This window comes from Patella vulgata, chromosome 9, assembly GCF_932274485.2.
Source record: "Patella vulgata chromosome 9, xgPatVulg1.2, whole genome shotgun sequence".
NCBI lineage: Eukaryota > Metazoa > Mollusca > Gastropoda > Patellidae > Patella > Patella vulgata.
In genome coordinates this window covers 24,558,140-24,571,575 of record NC_065887.2, presented here as the reverse complement: position 1 = coordinate 24,571,575, position 13,436 = coordinate 24,558,140, and the positions used below count along the sequence as shown (strand labels likewise).

At 34.4% G+C, this 13,436-nt stretch overlaps 1 long non-coding RNA gene across 2 annotated transcripts in view; it reads left to right on the top strand.

Annotated features, from left to right (window-relative positions):
* Nucleotides 1-11,917, top strand: part of LOC126831802 (uncharacterized) — a 38,163-nt gene extending 26,246 nt beyond the window's left edge. For both annotated transcript variants that reach the window (XR_008789226.1, XR_007684351.2), the window contains exons 5-8: nt 3,734-3,869; nt 4,959-5,003; nt 7,169-7,262; nt 8,051-11,917. This is a non-coding gene — a long non-coding RNA (uncharacterized LOC126831802). The remainder of the gene's footprint in view (nt 1-3,733; nt 3,870-4,958; nt 5,004-7,168; nt 7,263-8,050) is intronic.
* The last annotated feature ends 1,519 nt before the right edge of the window (nt 11,918-13,436 follow it).

The window sequence follows — 13,436 nt, the reverse complement described above, 5'->3', positions numbered from 1 at the left end:
ATTAGCACAGAGCATATTGTGTATTGTATCTTAACCTAGTCATGCAAGCATCACTAAAGAAACCAAGTTTAGGAATCCTGGAATCAAACTAATGACTGTGACCTTAAAGATTGACATTGAAACAGTATTATCAAGTAAAAGCGTTTTAGCTAATTCCATTGATTAACTGATTCCCTTGATAGTGTTTATACAAGACTATTTATTTTTTACATTTTATCGACATAATGGAATTGGATTTAGCAGCTGAAAGAAGCCATTAACATCTTACATGGTACATTATCATGAATGGTTAATTTCATCGTTTCTCGCTGGCTCTGTTCCCATTCAAATAAGATGCCATAGCACCAAATTAATTGATCTGTCTGCTTCTCAAACCCCTATGCAAAGTGTAAATTGCAAACTGTTTAAATCAAATATCTATCAAACTTGAATTGTTCTTTTTATTGTTTTCTTTTTTTTATGTTGTTAACATTTACATTGTACAATACAGTCTGACAACATCCTTGCTGAAACTCTTGATCAACCCATCCCAATTTATCTCTCCACATCACTTATACCACACATTAGTCTAGACAAAGTGACATCAATTGTGTATATGGTAAATGGCCGTTACGCTCTTTGCATAATATATTTAAAGTTCATGCAATGACTTATCGTATATGTCAGTTTGATTAAAATACAGATGTATATTTGGCTTTGTTTTTTTATACTTTCGATGGCCTACACTACATGAAGATCTGACCAGTTGTACTGGAAGCTCTTGTCAGGGGTCGTACGAGCGGCTGTTGACCCTATGACGTCAGACATTGATTAATCAATCAGCGTTGACGTTTCTAGTGGATTAGATTACCCACAGTTCCGTACATGGCACGCCAAGAAGTCGCCGTAACAGATGGTTTCATTTGCTAATCCCTCTCACCATCCAGAACGCCTGTTATATAACAACTCTTCCAGATCCTAGTGTAGTACAGACAAACAGAATGAAATTTTGAACTTCCAATCAGCCCTGGATTAACTAAACAAAATAAGCAAGTGCTTAAGGTACCAAGGGAAAGGGAGCACCACAGTTTATTCCCAGTGTTGGATTTGAATCAGCAGTTCAGCACCCCATTATATATTTATAGTATTAAAACTTTAACAGGTTAATGATACATTTTACACATGTGATACTCTGACCTCCAAACATCTTAATCCAGCCCTGTTTCCAGCATCAGGTTATAAAGGTAATTTTTCTTCTCAAGCTGTTTTAGGATGTACTGTTTGGTTTTGTCAAAACTGATACATTTTGGGCTGGAGTAGTCAAGACTACTTTAAGAAGTTATGAATTGACTTCACCGACCTCTCAATTAACCAATCAAGAGATGACATTTATTTGCAATAGTGGTTTTGAACCAATCACATTGTGTTATATTAGATAGCTGATAAAGAAGTTGTTAGATAGAAGTAAAGATACAGCATCTAAATCAGATAGAAGTTGAGATAAAAAAAAGGGGGTGGGGGGTGGAATGGCCTAGTGGTCAAGAATGCAGCGCTTCAATCTCTAGTTTGCTTAGCATAGTAAAATATGACAACTTGTCTGCTATGCCATCCTCAGTGGAAGCAGACGTTAAACACTTATAGAAGAAGAAGAAAGATAAAAAATTAACAACATTGGGTAATTTGACAGGAAACAGATAATTCACGTAGGCTATACAAAAAAGCGCTCAGAACATTTACAAATCAATGTTTTCCACCTTAGATCAGTTAGTCTGTTCTTCCCTTCTTCTTCACTTTAAACTCATATTCTTCTATTCTTCTACAAGAAAAATGTCTATGATCTATTCATGCACATTCTAATACAAGGAATGTCAAAAAATGCCAAGAATTTTCTTAATAACAAAAACCATCAGATTCTTTGAGTGACACATGAGAAAAAGCAGAAAATAAGTAAAGCTATTATATAATGCATAGAATGCAAATCAGGATGAAGATGATGCTGGGACTAGATACAATTCTGTCTTGAAATGCTCCACTGTAACCATGCGAATCTTTGAAATTAAAAAAAAAAAAAATGGATTCTATAATATATATGGTGGATTTGTTTATTTAATGGTTAATGTGTGCACATTGGATTATAAGTTCTGTCATTGAGTCAAGTGGTGTGGTCTCGATTCCCCAATTGTACGTAACAAGGAGTAGGGTTGCCTGTCCAACATTGTAGGTTTTCTCAGGGTCCCCCTGGTTCCCTCCCATATGTTAGTCCCAAAATGACATAGTTTGTGTGATTGGACCTCTCTCTCTCTCTCTCTCTCTCTCTCTCTCTCTATTTTGTTACCTTAGATATTGGTGACGGAGTGGGAAACCAACCATCAATCTATCAATAATCATCAGTTAATTATAGACTACCAATAATATATACCTTATTTTCACTCAGAACATGTTATCTAAATACAGGAACTCTCATAATGACCTATTTGAAGCCCTTCAGGTTTTCTATGGCAATGAATAGATTGTAATTATTGAGATAATGGTGATTTATAGGGTAATGTATTAATAACTCCTTGTCAGCTTTTGTTGACACCAACACATTCTCATAAATACTCGGGAAGATAATCAATATCGACCGAATAGCTGTAGAGGGATGTACGTCATAGACATGTGTACCGCATTGGTCTTCCATACATTTTATACTCTGTATCCTGAATGTAATAATTATATACCGGTAGACGTGAGATTAGGGCAAATTGTGAACATCATTCACACAGTCTTCCGGCCTACTAAAAATGAATAGGGATTTCCATGTTTTAGGATAATTAAAGAGAACATAGACATGTTTGTTGTTTGGTATACAATTAAGTTTGATAGAAATCTGTAAAGCCATTTTAACTGTCAATTGCGAGACTGGCAGCAGGTTGACAAACCTGGATATATAGTCCACCTAAGGTTTTTTGGTGGATTATATGTCTTTAGTATGTGTAGATTCAGAATCCGGATGATGCCACCCTAGCAACTTTAAGGAAATTTAAATATTCAAGATGGTCGCCATGAGGCATTTTCTGGCTATTTAATGAGGTAAAATATGTGACATTCTTTTGGACCTCGGTTTGTAGGTAGTTTCTATAAGAATTCTACCCGCCGAATCCAATGACTGATAAGGAATTGGTCAAGAATGTTTAAACTTGGTGTACGTGTTCATTAGGTGAATGTCTTGACTGAGTTCAATGATTAACATTTTCCACTAAAGCTAAGCAAAGCTAATCAATTTCATTGGTCGATGCTTTGGAACAAGATAACTTTGATTCTAACTGATGGAGAGTGATGAAACTTAGTGTACAGTTTCACTACCAGGTACTTCAACACCTTGAATGAGCTTGATTGTGAACAAAGATTAATCAAAAAGATTAATGTGGAATTAATATGTATCATCTATTTATTTTTGGATTGCGGTCATCAGCCTCACTGTTGGCTTGTTCTATTATTTATGTATATGCTTACATAATACTTATGTTGAGGAAAATGAAATCTGAGATAGATGCGTAAAACATATGCTATATATTATGTTATGTGATACTAACATTACACATGACTAATGTATTTTTTCACCATTGCTTATGTCATGGCATACAACAAATTAAATCTCTAATTAGTTTGTCTTAGTCTTTTTCTTGATATGCAATTCCAATTCCAATGCAAAATTTCAACAAATTTTAACTAATATCATTGTATTGATTAATTATCTATTCTATACTCACAGAAAAAAATACAAAAAACACCGCATGCGTGTTCTGCAGACATTGAATTTCAAAAGGATGGATGTTATGTACTGGGTGAATTTGTCAACGGTGAAAAACAGTGTCTCCTAGTAGAAACAGGCCCTTGTACATGTCATGGTGAGTTTTTATAATTGAAATGTGATTGTATTTGTCGTCATCCATGTTTGCCCTATGTCTGCTATTGCATGTGGATGCTCTAACTAGAGAAAAAAGTTATCATCCGATTGACTTAAAATTGATACACAGTGTTTATGGTCATGAAACAAAGAGGCCTATTGATTTTCGATTATTACTGCAAGAGTTATTGCCCTTGATAACTTTGAAAATATTGTAAACGCTCAAGATTTTAAATTTATTTTCAATTGCCTTAAATTTTTACACACCAAGTATATGTTCATAAAATGAATTACTTTCTGGGTTATTACCCGTGATCATTTTTTTAAAATCTTGTAGACCCTTTACCTGTTAAAGCTATTTTATGATTGATTTGAAATTAATACACAGTGATTATTTGATGTAACCGATAACACAAACTATTTATCATCGTTACCGGTACAAGTTTGTATAATAAATGTTAGCAACAACAAGAATTAGAAGCCAATCAAATTTTAATTATTTCTGGTAATTACTGGGTTGTTATTCTTGACCAGTTATTAGTGGTCTTTTAATTTTTCCATTACCTCTGTTAGACTGCTGTCCTATTTAGCTACCGTGGGTGTATGTTTTGTTGCCTGACAACCTTTCTTTATTTACTGTGGTTGTAAATATCGATGGGTCAGTCCACACTTACTTGTATTCATACTACAAGGTTAAGTTCCCAATTATTTTTGATAAGAAAACATTATGGTATAGAAAGTGTTGGGGGTAAATTTAAATCTACCCCCTGTTGACTTTTGGTGTTTCCGCTAAGTACCGGTACTTGCATAGTTATGTCTCCTGATGATACAGCCAGGAGCAGTTGTTAATAAATATACATTATCTGATTTTTGCTGGTACATAACAGCAGATGTCAATGGCAAAGTACCATTTTTTGGGGGAGGTTACTGAAATATACCGAGATATGACGATTGGTGTTTAGATCAAATTTCTGCAATCTTGTAATCTACACAGACATTATGCAGTGCACGTGTAAAACTATACCCATAAAGCCACTGTGGCTCTATGGCTGAAATAGATGACATAATTATGCTATATTTTTAATTTCAGCTGAACATAAAAATAGAACTCTTAAAGGTACTTCAAGTGATACAGGTGAGAGAAATATAATATATCGGGGATGGGACGATATCAGCTATTTTTAATGTTGCGATATTTTAGTATTCATATTTCAGTAAAACTATTATTGCGGCAATATGCAACATGCTGTTTGTTTGTGAAATAACTGCGATATACTATAATTATGGCCAGTGTATCGGCCTTTTATATTGTTTTTCCCGAGATGACATATCAGCGTACAAATGTAAACAGGGTTACAGGGGGTCACATTAGCTCCTACACGACACGTCAGATTTTGTTTGCACATAAATAAGAAACAAGTATTACTCAGAATAGTAAATAACAATATTTTATTCTAATAATTAACTCAATTAAAAAAAATGGTATGACAAGATTTCGAAGAAAGCCTTCTATTTTGATACTCTGCTCATTAACAGTAAAACTACCTTTGACTGTTCCAACTTTCTGTTTATGTATGGTATATTTCGTAGGGTGATGAATTGGTTGATATTGGTTCTTCGCATTCCCACTTTAGCTCCAACGGGTCGCAAGAAAATCGACACAGAACTGTGGGTAACCAACTAGAAACATTAACGCTGGTTGGTTAATCAAATGTCTAACTAACTTCATAGGAACTACCACTACAACCGGTAGCGGAGGCCATCGAAAGTATAAAAAAAACAAAACGAAATATAGATCTGTATTTTAATCAGATTGATTTAAATCAATATATCCAATATTTTTAAAAGACACAATGCACTTTTTACATCAGTAGACGAGTTGTGTACTCATGGTTTCTGGTGCCATTTGTCATGAACAAGACCAAAATATCCTACAAGACAATTCAGAAGTAATAGCTGATTCACAAATGACAATATAATAATTTAAAAAGCATGTAGAATGGAAATACTAGACTTAAAAGACTGCTGTTCAATTTGAACAGTTCATGTATTTCCCGAACATAATTGAAATTACAATATTATTTTTTTAAAAATGAATATAAATCACATTATATACATTTATATTACACTAATATGTGCTTTTAGATCCATTTTCGTCTATTTTAATGTTCAAAAGAATAGAGTCATACGCACTTTAATATCCTGCTTGAAATGGAAATATGGAATACATTTATTGTTTATTACTGAGCAAGTTCTATATATAATACCTTACTGGAGGGGACTATAAGGTTTCCATACAACCTATCTGACAGCCCCCCGGTACGTCTTCATGTTGTTTTCAAGATTTTTTAGAATTTATCTTTTAGATATTCGATTTAAACACTTCTGTTAAAGATTTCCTGTTAAAATTTGTTTTTGTTGGAATTAAGAATTATTTTGTGAATTATGTCCATTTGTTGACTTAAAATCAGTGAAATTCTGTTTTCCTAAAAAAAATATTTCATTGATTGTTTTACAGAAGACTATACAAGACTATTTATTTTTTACATTTTATCGACATAATGGAATGGGATTTAGCAGCTGAAAGAAGCCATTAACATCTTACATGGTACATTATCATGAATGGTTAATTTCATCGTTTCTCGCTGGCTCTGTTCCCATTCAAATAAGATGCCATAGCACCAAATTAATTGATCTGTCTGCTTCTCAAACCCCTATGCAAAGTGTAAATTGCAAACTGTTTAAATCAAATATCTATCAAACTTGAATTGTTCTTTTTATTGTTTTCTTTTTTTTATGTTGTTAACATTTACATTGTACAATACAGTCTGACAACATCCTTGCTGAAACTCTTGATCAACCCATCCCAATTTATCTCTCCACATCACTTATACCACACATTAGTCTAGACAAAGTGACATCAATTGTGTATATGGTAAATGGCCGTTACGCTCTTTGCATAATATATTTAAAGTTCCTAAAAAAAATATTTCATTGATTGTTTTACAGAATTTATTCCATCTGTAGTATTAGGAATATAATAATAAGCACGTCTGAACTGTAATCATAGTAGCAGCCACATATTGACGCATGTATTTTATGAATTGTAGGGGCTGGTACAGTAGGGGAAACATTTTGCTTCAGTAATATTCTTTATATTGCATCATTGCTTGAAATGTGGAAATGTTGAATTGTATGTTATTATAATTAGATAAGCAGACATATTCATTTTGTCTTTGAAAGTCCAATTTCTTATAACTTTATTTTATGTTATTTTGTTATTTTAAATGTATTTTGTAGGTAAAGATGCTAGAGTTGGAGTAATAGTGGGATGCGTTGTTGGTGTTGCAGTTCCCGTTGTTATCATTATCTTCATTATTTTCATCTTTATCAGGTTGGCGATTTGTTTAATTTTAATTAACATTAATTAAAAAGTCCTGGTACTGTGAGTTATTTAACTGCTATTAAAATTGTTCATTATAGCCCCAACTAAAGCATTCAACCTTGTTGAAAAATATGCCTAACATTACCTATCTGATCATTTAAACCCAAGACTCCCCTCGCCCCACCCCACTCTTGTATCCTGAAGTCATATTCTACTTAAGGCACTATGATTAATATTGTGTCTCAGATGAAATGGCAAGAGATCAACAGATCATACCCAGGATTAAAAAAAAAAACCACTCAACCCAATGTCAAAAATAAAGTATATAATTTAAGAGATCTAGCAATTGTCTAGTATTAAGGGGATCACGTGGCTAAGTGGGTAAGACGCTGGCTCGCTAGCATGGAGGTCGGGTGTTTGATCCCTGCATTGGCCAAGAAAGTTCATCCAGATTTTCCAGCGTGGTTTCCCCTTGTCAGTGATGCAGGACGGAGGGCCTGACAAGGACAGCTGTCTAGTCGTTCGGATGGGATGAAAAACCGGGGTCCCGTGTACACTTTGGCATGCATGTAAAAGATCCCTTGGCAGTTGGAATTCGATATAAGAGTAGGCCGTAGTGCCGCTGCCCGGGCAAAATTTCCCTCATAGCACACTGTATGGCGTATGCCCGTCTTCATTAGCCCATTTCATTTCATCTAGTATTAAACATGTGGATTATTTTGAATCCCATATTGGCATGAATCTTACTAACTTTGTACTGACAGTCAATGATGTGTCTATTTAATGTTTCGTTTCAGGAAGAAGCATGGAGCAAAGGATCACCCATAATATGTGTTAATATGGATACATGGTTTCTTTTGGTGGTTCTGTTAAAGAATTGGGCAATTTAAATGTTTAACTAAATTGGAAAAAAAGACACTTGATACTTTGTAGGGAAGCTTGATTGTTCTGTAGTTATGAAAGGGGACATTAAGTGACACAGATTCAGTGCCATCACAGTTTTGTCAGTTCCAATAACATTGGTAGTGTGCAGAAAATCGTGATGTAATTAAACACAACGTTCAATCAATATACCCATAGATTTTCTGTTGCATTTCAAAGGTAGATAATTGTATTTAAGGAGTTGTCTCCCCTAGCCAACAAAATTCAACAGGACCTCCTGAAAAAAAAAATATCCATGGTAATTATCTATCCAAAAACGATCAAACACTTTGTTATCAACTCTTTCGTGCACATGCTTAAAATTCCTATTAACATCATTGGGGACCGATCAATCGCGAATCATGTAAGTGTTTATGGTGATGGTCATTACAATATTGTTACACTATGAATTAACCCAAGACAAACTAGATCTAGATAATATGCCCATTAAGTTTGATTTGATGTTCATATTTACTATAAGTTAATTCGGAAGTGGTCTACTTGCATGATAGAAGTAATCAATGACTAGTATAAAGATATAAATACTACTATAATAGTAACACCTGGATCTGTGCCAAGGATGACAACACATTGTTAATATAATATTAATTTTTAACATGGCATATTATGTTATGTATATATTTGTTAAATAATGTAAATATGAGAGTTGCCTGTCGATTATATGTATTGTATGCTACACCATCTATAAGTAAATGAAATATACAGAAATTAGATTTTCTGAGTAAAATGATCGGATCCTAGTTGAAAACAGAATTTGTGGGATATTTAACCATTATTATATAGTTATAATAAATGATGTTACTGGTAGCCTATAAGGAATCAGTTGTCTGCCCATATATATCTTGTATTCTATGCTATCTACACCTAAATGAGTAAAATGATGGATTCTTAGTTTTCTAAATTTTTGTGACCCACAGATAAATGATTCCCCCAGTGGTATGTAACCTATGTTTTATTTGTAACTTATGTATATTTATATATTCAGTATGCATTCCCGACGACCATCTTTATACACTATATATACATCCGGCACCGGCACCATTTGTATCGCCACCGTTTGTATCAGTATTGTATCTATCGGCATATAGCCAGCCTATAACAATCTTGGATAGACTAATTAAGCGCCCCCAACCAGAAGGAATTATCTCACTGCCTATATTTCTGAACTGCAATTTCTTTTTATTTTTATTTTATTTTTTTACACAAACGTGGCACTTTCCTAACTGTTAATTTTACTGCTACAAAATGTAGTATTTTATGTAAGTAATTATTATAGCCTACTTTTTATTTTTTAGTTTATGTTTATTTACATTGTTTTTTTATTGTTTATTATCTTGCATTTAAGCTCGGTTGTTATTTATGTTTTATCATTGATTTTATATGAAGCCAGGAATAATTTAATTGACAGAAATTGGCTATAGCCTTGTTCAACGAGTCCTTTACATCCTCTTGACTTGAGCGTTATTTGAAATGTTTAGAGCAATGACATCTCGTTTAGAGTCCCTACAAGAAGGATTAATTGTGTAGAAAACTACGATAAAATTGCATAACATATTTATTGAACACGGCTATTTGTCTTTTAAAAAGAAATATACAGGGACGCAATGAAAACGCTCCACTTTTATAAAAGGATGATTGATGCAAAGATATATTTTAATTATGCTTTTCTGGATGTAACAACATCGTCAACATCATAGACGATGATGATACTAGAATGATGATTTCATGATCGTGTAAACGCACCACAGATCACTTCTGTTAAATATAAAAAAGATTGAATTCGACAGAATAGGGTTGTTGAAATCCACGATTTTTTGCCACAGACATGTAACTATTAAATGTGGTTTTTTAAAAAATACTGTGAGACAACCATGCCAAAAATCAAATTTCAATAGAGTCATGTCTCACCAGAACTTCCAGTGAAATTAGTGGTGCGTCATATTGCGTCTCAGTATATTTTGCGTTTAAGTTATTGCGTGTATTTGAAATTTGTTATACCATATAAATTATTTAATGTACATGTATGTCAGAATGAAGTAAATTGTGAATTTTTGTACCAGGACGCATTTTTTATTTATATATATGTCTTTAGTTTATTATTCTTTAGCTTTTAATGTATGTATATATTTTATTTATTTATGCATTTATCTATCGTAAACAAAGAAGTACTTGTACTTTATCTACTAGTACTTTAGTATATATACATAAAAATACGTCCAGGTAAAAAAATCAACCATTTTAGTTCATTATGATATACACCAAATCATCAGCTAGCTGTCTGCCCCCCCCCCCCCCCCAATATACGTCTCAAGATGTTGTTATAGTATATATCGTTTATCTAGTCAGATCTGAAAGGGCAATCTCAAACTAATTATACTGCCATCCTGGGGAGTAGATGATTCCGCTGGAATTAAAATATCTTACACCCCAGAAGACCTTTCATCCTCCATTACAGTTTTATTCATGATCATACAGTAACGTGGCTATAAAAGGTAATACGATAACGGCGAGATACGGACTAGCAGGATGTTTCTGCATGCTTTTCCTTTGTCTGTGGTGAAGGCCCGGGGCCTGGTGAGAAACAGCGTTTAGACGTTCAGATGTGACGAAAACCCGATGTTCACCTTGGAATTCGTAAGCGTATGTCTGTTCATTAACCCGGTTGGTGCCGCCAGACACTTCGCTTCAAAAATATAATGGAATATTAGAGAGCTACCTGCAATACTGTAAATTTATTGTAGCCTTGTACAAGTAGGAATAGCCCCTAAACGAATAATTTTTAACACATATCATCATTACCAAATTTGTCATTTCATGTTTATCAACATTTTCGTAAAAGCAAGGATCTTCTAGTCAACTCACCCTATTCGACCACATTATGCAATCCTCATTTTTATCAAATCCATTTCTCATCATTAGTTGTGGGGTTAAAAAAGACAAACCACAAGCCCAAAAGCCGAATCATTAAGTACGAAACGAAGACTCAAGACCTGTAAAAACCTCAAACCAAATCTATAGGTAAAAAACAGAAAGTAGACCATTACAAAAGCAGCGTCTTAGGTAACTGTTAAATGTTCATTTTATTTGTTTGTGTTAGATGCTTGATAACGACGTGTGAAATCTTGTTGAAACAGGTCTAATAAGCCATAGCAAATGGTATCCATAAAATAGTGTTTTTATTTTAAGTGTGTCTTGTATATTGTCTTTGCTACTTAAATGTGTGATTTACCTTCTGCAGTCTCTACCACATGGATTACAAACAGCAATTTGCTTTATACATATAGCGGTCAACCTGTCTATATCAAATAGAGTTTTAAAATTCTCTTCGCATTCAATATAATAAAAGTTTTTGGTAATCCTGTATAAGTAGACGAAGATACCGTTTGTGATTTTGTGTCTTATTCTCACACGGGTGCAGTAATAAGAGGAAATACAATTTTATGATAAATAAGGAACTTCTGATTTAAAGTTTCAGACTAGCAAAACGCAGTTTGTAATCAATGTGGAAGAAATATGCTTTGTGAATAACCGCATTCCATTGTATATAAAGTTTTTGCTTCTGTTTTACTGTTCACTTATTGTATTTCGTCACATTTTAAACAATATTTATTTTGATGATGATTGTTTTGTCTCCGCAAAGTTGGTGCATTTGAAAACGTATTGTTGATTGTGTTATAGCTTATATATATATTACAATATAAAATCCAATCTGTGCTACAAAATTTTCTTTCTTCCGTGTTAGTGAGGGGGTGATAGCAAAAGCACCACTCTCCGTCAAAAAAAAAAAAAAAATGAAAATGTTCCCGGATCAATGGTGAAAGTTGGTGTAGGTGTGTCTTCAAAATAACATTGACAGAATTTCGACTGTCTTATAAGACAAGTTAATGTTATAAAATTATATAAGAAAACCCGTGATCTAATGACTGGTTGCTGTTAGACGTAATCAAACCTGCAAGTATAGATGAACTGTCTACTAGAGTGAAACATTTAGCAACACCGCAGATGGACTAAACTATTATCATTAGTAGTGATTACATTTCAAACGAGCTAAGGTGGTTCAAGAGGTCCCCAATCCTGGAGTTGGCCGACCCCAATCCTGGCGTTGGCCGAGAAAGGTCATCGGGATTTTTCAGCCTGCTTTCCTCTTGTTAGAAATGTTATGCCCCACAGAGAGGACCTGATATGGAAAATGCTTTAACAGTACGAGTCGGACGAAAACCAAGTTCTAGTCGTAAATCGACCGTTGGCGTGCACGGAAAATAAGCCCTGCCCTTAATATATATCCGTTGTTCGGTCATGGTTTCCCCTCGTTCATCACTGCATGGCGTATTCCCGTCATCATTATCCCGGTTGAGGCTAATCGCATGTCATGTTAAATTCTAAACATGTTATTATACAAATAGTAAAAAACAGGAGTTATTCCCCCTTTACAACTGTCCGAATTCAGCCTGTTTTGCACTGACAATCGGTTTTAAATTGGTACATTTAGTTCTTAATGTTTAACGCCCAGTTCTACCGAAGGTGATATCACAGATACGTCTTATTTTTCATTTTTATTATCTTAGCACGCGCGCAGGGGTCTTTCCTATGGGAGGAAACCGGAGTACCCGGAGTAAACACCGCAAGTCAGAGGTGACCGGCCATCTAGACCAATAGGCGTTCTTATACCCCTTTATTAGATTACTGACCATTATAAGTTCTAGTGTGCCTTCTACAGGCGACGTCACATCACGGGGCGTCTATCATTGGCTCTATGGCGCGTGCATGGTTTACATAAGACGTTATTGCATTAACTGGTCCGGGCAGAATGGTGCCCTTTACTCATTTTATATACCCATTTACACTAAATAAGAAATGTTTTTTTTATCTAGATATACGTCAAACACGTTAATATTTATTTATTGACATGAATTGTGGAATATGTCTCGCGGCGTTCTTCAAGTCCTTTTGTTACAAATGGCACTGAAACGCATTATGGTACACGATTCATGTACCAATGGTAAAATGTTTATTTTGTCTTAAAAAGTTCATCCATATTTTCCGGCGTGGTTCCCCCTTGTCAGTGACGCAGGACAGAGGGCCTGACAAGGAAATCTGTCTAGTCGTTCTGGTGGTATGAAAAAACCGAGGTCCCGTGTACGCATTGGCGTGCACCTAAAATATCCCTTGACAGTTGGAATTCGATATAAGAGTAGTTCGTAGTGACGCTGTCCGGAAAAAAAATTGCCTCATAGCACACTA